This window comes from Herpailurus yagouaroundi, unplaced genomic scaffold, assembly GCF_014898765.1.
Source record: "Herpailurus yagouaroundi ecotype Mexico unplaced genomic scaffold, PumYag 163, whole genome shotgun sequence".
Lineage (NCBI taxonomy): Eukaryota > Metazoa > Chordata > Mammalia > Carnivora > Felidae > Herpailurus > Herpailurus yagouaroundi.
In genome coordinates this window covers 57532405-57546240 of record NW_024412404.1, presented here as the reverse complement: position 1 = coordinate 57546240, position 13836 = coordinate 57532405, and the positions used below count along the sequence as shown (strand labels likewise).

At 52.9% G+C, this 13836-nt stretch overlaps 1 long non-coding RNA gene across 1 annotated transcript; it reads left to right on the top strand.

The window, feature by feature from the left end:
• Positions 1-3258: 3258 nt before the first annotated feature.
• On the top strand, positions 3259-13293 carry LOC121037565 (uncharacterized). The gene is made up of 3 exons (XR_005793842.1): positions 3259-3269; positions 10976-10980; positions 13250-13293. It is a non-coding gene; the product is annotated as an uncharacterized LOC121037565 (long non-coding RNA).
• Positions 13294-13836: the final 543 nt, after the last annotated feature.

Genomic DNA, 13836 nt, shown 5'->3' with positions numbered 1-13836 from the left:
CCGCTGACAAATCACGGAGCTTCATGACCTGGCTGGTGCCTATCAATTAACGTCGGGGCTACAATCGTTCCAACTGGAAAATCGTTTTACTACCGTTTTGCGAATTTCCCAACTGGCCATTTTGGCGTCTGAGACGCGTCTCTGAGAAGTAGGGCCCAGGGGGACTGTATCCTCCCTCCTGGCCGGGTAGCTCTGTCCCTGCTCCAGCCCTGCTGCTTCCACTCTTCCGTCCGGCCCTTCCGTGGCCAAGCGGATCCTCACTCGAGACACGAGTGCCCGTTTGGAGGACAGACCTTCCAGTTTCTCAGGTCTTTGCAACCTCTGCGCCTGAGGCTCGGCTTTGCTGGAATCAGACATTAATTACGTTTCAGTTAGAAGTGAAATCTTGCTGACGCTTCCTGCACGGGATCCCTGCCGCCCCTCCACCCGAGCCAAGGGTAGGGCAGCCTGTCGAGGAGCCCCCTTAGTGGGATGGTCTGGTGGGGAGGCACCTGGAGCCCCCCCCGTCTTCTCTTTCCCCTGCACCCCCCTTCCCGCAGCTCTAGTGGCGGAAGCGGGGCACTTGTCATCTTAGGGTAGTTATTTGTTTCTTTGCCATTTTGTGAGGTGGCTTCTCGAGAGGAGTTTCTGCGGTTGCTCGGTTTTGAGCAACTCCCAAAACAGAAGATCTGGCACAGAGCAGGTGCTCGGGAAACATCCTTTGAACGAATCCTATCTTCTCTCTGGACCTGTGCCTGTTTCTGAGATTGGTATTAATCCCGGAACTGGCATTAGGGATAAAATTCCTACAAAAGGACCGGGCTGGGAACAGGAAGCTGAAATCTAGACATAGCCTTTGGAGGGTCTGGGGTCAGGCGGCAGAGCGGTCAGCCCCGGGGAAGCTCCGGTGTGGAGGGAGTGGTGATCCGTGGGCGGTCCTGGGAGACCCAGACCGGGTGGAATTGTCTGGCATCATTCATTCCAGCACACGAGGACTATCTGGGGCAGAGGCCCAGACACTGGGTGGGGTCCTGTGGATCCAAGAAGGAAAGAAAGAGAAGCAGACACTGTCCTCCCGGTACATGCTGCCCACTGAGGAAGTCAGACGATAATATGTAAAATTAATAATTCTGAGAAGTGCTAGGAAGGAAACGCACCTCCCCCTGCCCCAGCTGGAGTCAAGAGTGGACCCTAATGCAGGGGTCCTGGGAATAGGAGCAGACGGGGCAGGAGGTTCAGGCCAGGGCTTTGGCTCAGCGTATCGGGGGGCACGGGTGGGTCAGCAGTAGGGGCAAGGCAGGGATGGAGTTGCAAAGGAGGCTGGGTATTGAACCCAGAAATCCAGGCTGGAGCTCCTTAAATGCATCCTTCCTCGAGTCGGGATTGATGCTGCGGGAGACAGGGCTGACCTTAAAGTTCAGGCCACGTTCATTCATTTGCTCGTCCATCAGATGTTTACGGTGCGTCTACCACGTGACTGAGACTGTTACAGTTCCCCAGCAAAATCAGCGCAGTTCCTGCTCTCACAGAGCTTGTAGTCTAACGAAGAGAACAAGCAACTCGTAATTTAGACCGATTTATCCGATTATCGACTGCTGGAAGTGCCACCAGGGAAAGAAACAGGAGCCTGGTAGAGTAACCAAGAGGTCTAGCCAACTTAAGGTGCCTTTTAGGGAGGTCTCTCGGAGGATTTGACATTTGCCTGGAGCAACTGGCCTGGGGTAGAGTGCACAGATGAGCATTCTGGGCAAACAACACATGCAAAGGGCCTGTGGTCTGCAGAATGATGATCCCCCTCCCCCACAGATGTTCACACCCTAATTTCCAGAACCTGTGACTGTCTTACCTAACATGTCAAAAGGAACTTTGCAGATTTAGGCTACAGACCTTGAGGTGGGGGAAACAGGCTGAAGATCCAGGTCACCTCAATTTAATCATAAGAATCCTTCAAGGCAGAGAAACGTTCGCAGCCACAGAGAAAGGTGTGACAATAGAAGAAAGGTCAAGGAGATGCGGTGTTTGGAGATGGAGGAGGGGCCATAACCTGAGGAATGCGGGTAGCCTCTAGAAGTTTGAGGGGGCAAAGAAACAGATTCTTCCCAGAACCTCCAGAAAGCCACACAGTCCTACCGAACATGGACTTCAGCCCAGTGAGACCCCTGTGGGGCTTCTGACCCCCAGAACTCCGTGGTGATACATTTGTGGGTTTTTTTTTTTTTTTTTTAGTTTATCGATTTTGAGAGACAGCAAGTGTGAGTGGGCAGAGAGAGGGAGAATGCCAAGCAGGCACTGTTGGTGTGGAGCCGGACGTGGGGCTCGATCCTACAAACCGTGAGGTCATGGCCTGAGCCGAAATCAAGAATCGGATGCTTAACGGACCGAGCCAGCCAGGTGCCCCACGTCTGTGTCGTTTCTAGCTCTCTTATAGGAAACCCATGCAGGCCAGAAGCAGGAGTGAGCTTGGTCCACTGCAGAGACCAATAGGGGGCTGGTGTGGCCAGACCGTGTATGTGAGACACACACACAAACCATTTAGGTGATTTACGCAGGGGAGGGCGGACACAACGGTGTGACTGCACATGTTGCGACTTCACTTGCGTGTTGGGCGGAGAAAGCGTTAGAGGGCAGGTGTCGGTGTTGGGCGGGGGAGACGAGTTAGAGGCTGTTTGAGCAGCCCTCACAAAAGATGGTGGGAGCTCAGACTTGGGGGACTGCAGAGAAGAGGAGAAATAGTGGACGGGTTGGCCAACTCTCCGGAGGTGGAATTAACCACACAGGATGGTTGATTGGATTCGAGGGGCAAGAGAGGAGGGGGATCAGGGATGACCCCAGGTTTCTGGCTTGCACAGAGACTCGGAGCGAAGGTCGAGGGAAGCTGGGAAGGAGACAAGCAGGGCCCCCCACCCCCGGCCACCGCACAGATGGCCCCACCTACCACTAGCAAAGCTGATCATTGGGAAGCATCTGTCATCTCTGAGGCCGACAGAAAATCCTCTGAAAGGCAAGGAGAATGACTGTTAACAAAGCCCACGGGTTGGGACTCTTTTGGAAGATGCGAGTGTTAGAAAGACCAGGTCCCAATATCTTAAGCCTGAAGAGAATTTGCTTATTTTTAAGCTGAAAGTTCAGGGGGTCACATCTGGCTTAATCGTAGCTGGATTCAGGGTTCCATCTCCTGGCCTCACTTCCTCTGTGGGGCTTCATCCTCCACCCCTGTCTGCCAGCAGCCCCTCCCCCAGAAGAGGACAGCAAGTGTACTTGCCCCCGGGATGCCCAGAAAGACTATTCTGGTGATTCTGAGTGGACCAGCCTAAGTCAACCGCCCCCACCCTCCCGCTAAGAAAGCCGTGGGACAGGGGCAGGGGAGGAGCTGAATGGCCTGGCTTGGGTCCTGAGTTCCACTGCTTAGCTGTGGTTAGAGAGAAGGAGGCGTGTAGGTGTAAATACGGGTCAGGAATGCTACAGCAAAAGGGGCGGGTAGGCCCAGCGCAGCTGACCCCACCGCCACCCCATCGACACATCCACAATCCCTGGGTAAATGCTGATTCATAGCAAACATGTGTGTAGCCCCCAAACATAGGGCATGTTGACTGAGAAGTACGTGTAAAACAGAGCACTGAGTCACTAGGATTGGTTGTCTCCTTCCCGGGCTGTTGGTTGCGATTCACATTCACAACAGGCAAAACGGAAATATCGGGTTAGAGGGACCAGGAAAACCGGATGGGGAAAAGCAAGTGGCAGGGGCACCTGGGTGGCTCAGGCGGTTGAGCGTCCAACTCTTGATTTCAGCTCATGTCATGATCTCACGGTTCATGGGTTCGGGATGAGATTCTCTCTCTCTCTCTCTCTCTCTCTCTTTCTCTGCCCTTCCCCTGTTCTCTCTCTCTCTCTCTCAAAATAAATAAACTTAAAAAAAAAAGTGAGACCACTGAGTGTAGGGGCAGCAGAATATTCTGTGGGCATCACCGGGCTTGGCATCCTGAGTGCCGGCCACATCTCACTGGCCCTGTGGCTCCTTCCCTTGTTGCCGAAGAGCAGTGTCCCAATGGATGGGGGTCCTTTCTCCCCCAGGCACTTTGTCCCTCGAGCTTAAGTGGCAACTTCCAACCCCCCCCCCCCCCGCCCCTCTTTTAGGGAGGGCATGGAGAACTTTGATCAGCCTCAGAGGGCTGCATGGTTTGAGCAGACATTGCTTGAGGGGCTAAAATCACAGCGGGACCCATCTTGGCCCTACCAGCTTCGGGTGAGCCCAGTAACTGAGCAACTGACAAAGGCACCGCTTAGGTCTGAAGATTCTCTGCGGAGCGCTGAAGTGTGCGTCCCATCTAAGAGGTTCTAACAAAAACACACTTAAAACCTTGGAGCCTCGGCAAGAGACATTTTAGGCAGGATAGCTCCTGGGTAGTTTGGGCCCATAGCAGATGCTATTACGGCCATGGCCAGAGCCCCTCAGACCTCACCGTTTCCCAACACGCTAAGAGTTTGCTACAGCAAGCCACGGAGGCTCCCGGCTGAGGGCACTCTGTGGCTGGAGTGTCTGTCCCCTGCTAGGGCAGGCTGGAACGTCTGGCAGGTGACTGCCCAAGGGCAGCCATTGGCCAATGACTGGGCTATTGGCGGGGGCGGGGGGGGGGGGGCGGTCTCCACAGTGGCCTCTGCTTCCGGGAGGATATCATCTTGCAGAGTCCCCCCCGGGCAGTGGTGTGCTGGCAGACAGGCTCTGGGGAGGGAACAGAGAAAGCTCCGTGGTTATCCAACCAACCCCCCCACTGCCAGTTAGGAGAGATGTCGCTTTGTGTGTGTCCCTCGCTGGTAGCACCGGGGCTTTGGTCTTATTTGCAACGTCCGTGCTTGAGGGTGTTGGCACATGGGGAGCCAGCACCCCTTCGGATCCCGACTCCCGGAGGCCCCGCTGCATGGTCGCCTCGGCCCCCCTGGAAGCTGTCCGTCCAGCCCCTCCCGGGGAGACCCTTTCCCACGTGGCCTCAGAGCTTCTGGTCAGGCTCTAGGAGCCCTGGGCAGCGGGCTGAAAAGATGGAACAAATGGCCCCCAGTTCGCCACCAGCGTCACCTTCTGCAACGCACCTCCCTTCTGCGCTGCCTTCCCTCCCAGCAGCGGAGCTCGAAGGCTCACCGCGTTTCTATCGTGAAACAACGTCCCTTGTTTGGAAATACGCGGAGCTTTTAAAATATGCTCCTGTGTTTTCCTGGATCGGGGCATATTGTAGAGTCCGGGGATTTATTTACAATGGAGAAATTGTTTTTGCGGATTGTGGTTAAACAAAAAGATTGTTTTTGGAGGGCTGAGTAAAGGAGACATTGTTTATTATATTAGTTATTTGGTCGCACGCTGGAAAAGGATGTTTGGGGGGGGCGGGGCGGCCAGTGAAGGTAATGGTCCATTTCTTTGGGCCAAGGGAGCTAGAAGTGAAACACTGTGACCTCTATCATCGTCCCCTCGACAGGGGCTCCGAGGCACGGACACCCGCCCCCCCCCCCCAAGCCCCACGACAGGAGATGTGCTGCCCGGCCCATCTTATCTTGCTGCAAAGCTTTGCCTCCAAGGAGCTCTCAGCACGCGGGAGACAGAATATCTTCTTCGCCGGCAAAGTCCCCAAGCAGCGGGAGGGAGAACGGAGCCGGTCAGAGTTCACGGGATGAAAACAAGAGGCGAATCTCAAATCTTTACATTGTTACCGTCACCTCTCGGGAGCTTTCCCAAGTGGCAAAACTGGGGCACAGACAAGGAGAGCTTATTAACAAGGCTCGGTTCTCCGGAGGATCCAGGCAGTAGTCTGCTCTTGGGAAGATATGTCCTTACTTATTCGAGGAAGTTGTCATCTGCCAAGCCCTAAGCTTTATGCATTCTGAATTTTTATTTTTGGAGGGGGGAGCAGAGCTAACTTCAGTTATGAGGCATGTGGGCGCGTGGGGCAGGGGTGGGAATGGGGCTTGTTAGCCTAGAATACCTACCCCACAAATGCCATTTTTACACCTTCAGAGGTCTTGAAGGCTTTTCTGTCTTTTTGGAGCCCTGAGTGAAAATATCCCCAGGACGTGCGTGAGCTCCTGAGTGAAGAGTACTCTGTGAACCTGCTAAAGCTGTGGGAATTAGTTGCCTGTCTTCAGGAGAAGGGTCACAGATGTGCATTCGGGGGAAAAGCAAGGGAGCTAGCTGGTGGAGACGGTGCGTGGGTTCCTCTCCTCTTACTTGGCGATTTTTCCCAGGGCAGGGCGGCATCTTATTCGATATAGCCCATGGGCAGTGCAGACCCATAGCCCGTACTGTTAGGGTCCTGGCCATGACCACTCAGCCCTCCCTATTCTCTTACGTGCTAATGGTTTTCTACTGCAAGTGACTCGGGTTCCCAGCCTGCTCCAGACTGATTGAATGTGTCCCCCTGGAATTTACGGGTTGACATTCTAACCCCCAATGTGATGATAGGCGGACGTGAGGACTTTGGAGGGTGATTAGCTCATGAGGGTAGAGCCCTCGTGAATGGGATTAGTGCCTTTATAAAAGAGTCTCCAGAGAGACAGACCCTGGGTGCCCTGTGCCAGTGAGGACACAGCAAGAAGAAAGTCATTTATGACCCAGGAAACGGGCCCAAATCTGCGGGCACCTTTTTTTTTTTTTTAAGTTTATTTATTTATTCAGAGAGAGAGAGTGTGTGTGTGTGAGCAGGGGAGGGGCAGAGAGCAAGGGAGAGAGAGAATCCCAAGCAGGCTCTGAGCTGTCAGCGCACACAGTGATTCATGGCTCAAGCCCATGAACTGTGAGATCACGTCCTGAGCTGAAATCAGGAGCTGGAGGCTTAACTGACTGAGCCACCCAGCTGCCCCCGCAGACACCTTGATCTTGGACTTTCAGCCTCCAGAACGCTGAGAAATAAATGTTTGTTAAAACCGCCCTCTCGATGGTATTTGTATCATGTAGTGTGAGTGGCCCGAGACCCACCTGAGGGCATTCTTCAGCTGGACGTGTGCTTGTCCCATTCTAGGGCCTGCTGAATGCCTGGCAGGTGACCTTCCAGGGGCAGCTCTCAGATAAATACCCCAGCTCCCCAGGGCCCTCCACCCTGGGGGAACATCCTTCAGAGGCCCCAGCAGGCACCTGTATGCTGTTAAGCAGCTCTTGGGAGGGGATTAAGCCCAGAGAAGGCCTTAGTCTGTAGCACCTGCCAATTTCCGTGGTGTAAATTCTCCCACTGTGGAGGAATCCAAGTTACTAACAGATGTCACTGAGCTCAGAGCTGCGGAAAGATGCACACAGTTGGCTCCTATGAGTCAGTCGCAGCCGCTCCAGCACGGTCCTGCCAGCGGGACGGAGGCCCAGCTGCCCCTGGCGCTAACCTGCTCATTAACGTGGCCCGCACTGGCGTCCTTCCCTTCCCTGTCTCCATCCCCCACAGCCTCCCAACGCTTCTTTGGATCACCTCCCGAATAAACAACTTGCACCGAAATGCTTCTTTCGGAATCGGCTCCTGGAGGGATCTAAACTAGAACGAGATAATACTCATCATTTGTTGTTCTTGGAGCCAAGTGGGCAGAATTCTGCACCGAAGGGACAAGGTGCGTGTGCTGGTGGTCTGGTCCCAGCCTCGCTTTCAGCCTCGCTCCCCACCAGAGCCCGGCGCCTTCCTCTGACGTCTTCTCCACCCACCACCACACGGTCCTTCGGCGCCTGGCATCGCCCCACGGGAGCCTCTCAATCTTCCATCATTTCCTTAGTCCTAATTTGTATCCAGCCTCCTCTCCGAAGCAGGTCCTGGTCTCTCTGGGCACAACGAACCTCTTCCTCCCTGTTTCGGTGACTGTTTTGGACCATGGTTATGACATTTGCTGCGATGCAGCCTGTATTCGCTCTTCTTGGGTTTGTGACCCTCCGTCACTGCCCTGGGAGCCTGGAGGGCAAGGGCCGTGCTTGGAGTAAGAAGTTCCCAGCCCACGCAGTGGCTGGGCCATGTCAGTGAATGTTTGCTGAAATACATGGGCCAGGTACTGGCCCGAGTTGTTGACTCTCCAACTTCTGCTTGAACGTCTCCCAAGTCGCAGGCCAGAGCGTTCCCTGTCTAGGAGCAGGTGGGCACCGTGGTGGAGTGAGCCCAAAGAGGGCAGTCTGGAGGGGATGACTGTTCCTTCCTGAAGTGGGAAAATCTACCAAGCTGCAAAGAAAACCTTTCCAGTTCCTCTCAGGGTGTGTTCAGCAGAGCAAGCGGAGGTGAGATAGAATCTCCGTTCCCCAAATTTCCCTCTGATGAGAGAATAAGGTCACCTGGCAGTCACCATAGTGTAGCAAACATTCTGTGCTTGGCAAGATCACAGGGGGTGGGGTGGAGGGAGGAGGGGACACGTTAATTTTTTTTCTTACACCCGTTAGTTCATCAAGTATCAAGTGCCTGGTCGTGTTCAGGGATTAGGAGGCTTTGTCTGAAGAGCCTGGGCCCCGGGCTTGGCTCAGTGTTTGCCACAGGCTGGAAGGCTTTGAACACAGCATTCAACTCCCCCTGTATCTCCATCTCCACTCCTGTAAAAGAGGATAATCTGGTGTCTACCTCTTAGGATTCGGGGGGGAACATTCAAAGCAGGTGACGTATGTGAGGTGTTCAGTGGGTAACACGGGCACAGACAGGCGTCCAATATGTATCGGCCATTATTAGAGTAAAAGCGTGGTCCGAGCCCTGTGCTAAGCTCAACGTGTGATCGTTTGAAGAAGATGCAGCCTTTGCCCTTAGGAAGGTCATGGTCTAGGGAGAGAGGCAACAACGGGCCAGTGACCCCAGTGCAAGGTGCTGAGTGAGAGTGAGGTCTGCAGGGGGCTCAGGGGGGCCCAGGAGAGCAGGCACATGGCAGCGGCTCCCCAGCCACGAGCTTCCTCTGTCTTCTGATAAAAAATGTTTAGTTTGGTGAAAACTCTGTCCCTTCAATCCCTACTGTGGCATGATGGAGGAGGCTGGCTGCGGCAGAGGACCCAGGACACGGGGGGAGCACGCAGGCCATGGGGGAAAGGCAGGGGCTATGGATCATGCCATCTTCCCATCCCCAAGACTGGAAGGTGCGGTGGAGGGGGTCACAGGGTTCCCTGTGCTGGACAGCAAGTCCCCGGAAAGTCAGGAAGGGCTGGCTGACCCCTCCCGAGAGCTCCACTTATTCAGATGGACTCTTGGACTTTCTCCCAAGTCCTTAAACTTTTTGATTTGTTTAATCTCGGAAATAAATCATAAAAAGGGAACGTTCTTACTCAATTGCTAGTATCTCTTGGCTCCGTGAGAAGCTAGAAATGGTGTTCTGTATGCTGCTTTTAGGTCCGAGGCAACAGTGGGGGTCGATTTTGCTCCTTGGGGGCATCTGGAGACATTTGAGGGGTGTGTGTGACACGGGCACCCAGTGTGACAGACACCAGGGACACTGCTGAGCATCCTATAGGGCCCAGGGCAGCCCCCGTCACAAACAATTATCTTCTCATTTCCAAAATGTGAACGGTGCTGAGGTCGAGACTCTGTTCTAAGAGAATGAAAAGTAAGGGGTGTGTTGGGGTGTCCGGGTGGCTCAGTCAGTTAAGCGTCCGACTTCGGCTCAGAGTTTGTGAGTTCGAGACCTGCATCAGGCTCTGCGTTGACAGCGTGGAGCCTAGTTGGGATTCTTTCTCTCCGTCTCTCTCGCTGCCCCTTCCCTCCCTCATGCTCTCTCTCTCAAAATAAATAAAGAAACTTAATGGGGCGCCTGGGTGGCTCAGTCGGTTAAGCGGCCGACTTTGGCTCAGGTCATGATCTCACAGTCCGTGAGTTTGAACCCCGTGTCAGGCTCTGTGCTGACAGCTCAGAGCCTGGAGGCTGTTTCAGATTCTGTGCCTCCTTCTCTCTCTGACCCTTCCCTGTTCATGCTCTGTCTCTGTCTCAAAAATAAATAAACATTAAAAAAATTTTTTTTTTTTTAAAAAAAGGAAAAGAAAAGTAAAGGGGGTGGGTCGGTGGGGGCTGGCAAAGAGCAAGAGAGGTGGGTAGGGTGTGAAGGGAAATGCTCTGCGGTATTTTTGAAGCCTCTAAGGAGGGAATGAAGGAAGATATCACTTTAGACTCCACTCTATTGAAATTTGATTTGCTGGTCAAGTCCATTACCCAGGAAGGACAGTTTTGGATCTAGTTTGTAATAGGAGGCGCCTGGGAAACAGACCCAGGAAGATGCTAGTGAAGCCTGGAGACAGCATCCACGGTGCAGCCGAGGCCCACGCACAAATCACCCTCTGACGGCAGCGGGAGAGATCCCACCGTCAAACGGCCGGACAGGACGGCTCGGGAGCTGTGGCGGGTGGAGCGGAAAAGCGCCTGGCAATTATAAATAGGTCTCCCCCCTCCCAGCAGCAACAAGCAAGCAGAGTTCAAAATAAACAGGATGTCCTCCTCCCGGGAGGCACGGATGACGCTAATTGATTTGGAGGCCTGGCCCCGGACGGCAGGCAGCTCTCTCGGCAGAGGATCTGGGCCGCGGCTGCGGTAAAACACCTGCTCCGCTTCGGGGTCCCGGGCGGTCTGGGCCACTGGTCCCCATGCAGCACTTGCGAAGCAAGTGGCCTGGAAGCCTTTGCCCCTTTGCGGGTACCTGGCAACGCCTCCCTTTTGAGGCGGCTGGGCATTCCGGGGCCATCGGATGCCGTGCAGTCTTCTTGTCGAGACGGGTCTTGCTCGAGTGACTGTTTTAAGTTCTCCTGCTTCCAGACGGCTCCCTTGTGCCCGGCTGTAAGGACTCTTCAATTCCGTCTTCGGCTGCGGGGCATTTCCGACGTAGCTGGTCCAAGAGAAATGCAGTCAGAGTCAGCCACCCTGCACTGATGGTCGCCACACCTCCTGCATGTCAAAGAGGCCCTAAAGCTTGTACAAGGCACCCTGTGCCAGGCAAAGACCTCATGTCACCCACGCATGTGGGTAGAGCCTAGGAAAACCATAGAAGGCCCTATGGGCCAACCTGCAACTTTATCCAGTCTGGTCACTTAGATTAGTAAAAGTGTCAACATTTTTTTTCAATCATTGATTTATTTTAATGTTTCTTTTCTTTTTTTGTTTTTTTAAGAGCGAGAGAGCAAGGGAGAGAGAGAGCAGTAGTGGAAGAAAGAGAGGGGATCTCAACCACGCTCCACACCTAGCATGGAGCCCAATGCGGGGCTCAATCTCACAACCCTGAGATCACGACCTGAGCCAAAGTCAAGAGTAGAATGCTTAACCGACTGAGCCATCCAGGTGCCCCCGTTTTAATGTTTCTTGAATGCCTACCATGTTCTTGACCATGCACTGGATGCTGGAGATGCCCAGGAGGGGTGGCGTTGAGAACAGGAACGAGGTTACAAACACATACACGTGCTCTCACGGAGCCTCCCACGAGGACTGTGCGTAAGACACGCGGGGGCCCCACTCGTTTGTGAAACAAAGGATATGGGGTGTTGGAGGTGGGACGTAAGGTAGAGGTGGGTAGCAGCAAGGTGAGGTCCCCAGGAGGAGTTGGGCACTGTGCTAATTTTCTTGGAATCCCAGCAAGCTATGCGATTCAGTAGAATATGGGCGCGAAATCAACAGTCCATTTAAAATGTCATACATAAGATCTGGCAATCCATTGGCAGACTTGGTTGGGAACATTAGGGAAGGTTTCGTTTGGTTGGTTTGGTGTGTGTGTGTGTGTGTGTGTGTGTGTGTGTGTGTGTGTGTGTGTTTGGGTTTTTGGTTGTTGTTGGTTTGTTTGGTTGGTTGGTTGTTTGTTTTGCCGGAGTCAGTCTGTTCTGCATCTGGGCAAGCTGTCACATTGGTTTCTACTCCCAGGCCAGTTCTGGGCCCTTGGGGCACAGATGGTTTTGAGGAAGAATCCGTACTGGCCAGGAAAGCGTCCCGTCTGATTACCGCTGTCTGCCAAGGTCTCGGGAGAGTGGAGTCTCGAAGTGTGTGGCACGCCTTTGCCATCCAGGGTGAAACCATGACCCTTCAAAGCACCTCCCAGGGTGTGTGAGTCTCTTCTCCTGCCGGTACATGAGCTCTGGTGGGGTTCCCATCCTGTCAAAGTGGTTCTGGAGCAGTAACCACCCCCTTCACCCCAAGGCAGCAATGGGGACGCTCATGGGACAGGAGGTGCCCCCACAGGTACAATGCTTCCTCTGCATGAGACACGAGGCCGCGTCTGGATGCTCCTGCATTTCTCTTCGTTTCCATGGCAAGTGGCGCTTTGCCTGTCCCTTGAAGATCTCTGCAGACGACTCACAGGCTTGCTGAGACCACACGGCTCCTTAAAGAGTCCCCCCCAAAACCCCGATTTCGAGTGTATTGCTTCACTTTCTCTTCTCCTAACTAATCATTATTTAAACATTTATTGAGGGGCGCCTGGTGGCTCAGTCGGTTAGGCGTCCGACTTCGGCTCAGGTCATGATCTCGCGGTCCGTGAGTTCGAGCCCCACGTCGGGCTCTGTGCTGACGGCTCAGAGCCTGGAGCCCGCTTCAGATTCTGTGTCTCCCTCTCTCTCTGCCCCTCCCCTGCTCGCACTCCGTCTCTCTCTCTCTCTCTTTCGAAAATAAGTAAAAGTTAAAAAAATTATTAAAAAATAAAACTGCATTGAATTGTGGCCAGAGTAACCTCATTTGACATATCTAGAGGATCTAAAATAACAGCTTCAAGTGCTTTTGAAATGTGGTTAGAGAAATCTTACCTCAAAGAGGATTTTGAGAGGAATTTGTGGAACATTTCTAAACCTGCAGAGAAATTTCTTACCACCCGTGAGTGACTCTAGATCAAATATTCTCCGCTTTACTTTGAAAAAGTAATGTCCCTTATTTATTTTTCTAAATATGAGAGCAAAACAATATGCATTAAAGAACATTTGGAAAATATAAAGAAGTACACATACGAAAATAAAAATCGTCTTTGTTGCCTCTGCCAGGGCAATAGTCACTGCTAACATTGTGGTGTTTACTTTTCCAGTCTTTTTTTGTAAAACTGATATACATTTGAAAATAAACTTTATGGAAATACACTGTATCGCTATATCCTGTCTTCTCAGAGAGGTTTTCCTGGACAACCCTATTTAAATAGCCTACTAGTCTCTTTCTCTTATTTTCAGCCCCTCATCCTGCTATATTTTTCTTCCTAACACTGACCTTTATCTTAATATCCAGTATATGGTGATATTACGTCATATATCCATTTGTTTATTGGTTGATCTCCGCCATTAGGATGTGAGCTCTAGAGAGACAGAGGTGACGTGCCAGTCATATCTACAACACCGAAGCCGAGCAAGGTGCTTGGAACATAGTAGGTGATCAGTAAAAACATGGTTGAGTAGGTGAAGTAGTGGGTTCTTACTAAAAGTATTTAGTTTGCTGTTGGATTACTTATTGATCTTTTTCACACGAGACCCCGTGTCCTTACCTTGACAGAGAGCACATTGTCTCTCTCGTTTCTGTCCAGACCCTCCTGCCCTCCCCTTCTCTATTGCTCTGGCGATGAGTTCATTGTTGTCTCCTCCTCTGCTCACGGGCACGCCTACATTCAACCGCTGTGCTGCTATTGAAGGTGGGTCCTGGCCTTCCCTCGGGGAACCTTAGCTGTCCGCTGCACCTTCACTGGGGACCAGCACATCCTGGTCCATTGCCTGTCGTGGGCTCATTTTCCGGGGTCTCTGCTGCCTCCTTCACTGACTACCGCCCCCTCTGCCAGCCACCGTGGTCCCTTGACACTGATCATTTCTGTGCCCTCACCGCTTCTGGGAAGCAGGGCCTTGACCTCTCCGATTACCTTGGGATTACAGAGAGACTCCATCATGTTTCATTTTCCCTTTAACCTGTATGTAGCAGTCAAGGGCAAGGGCTTTAGCACCCCTACACT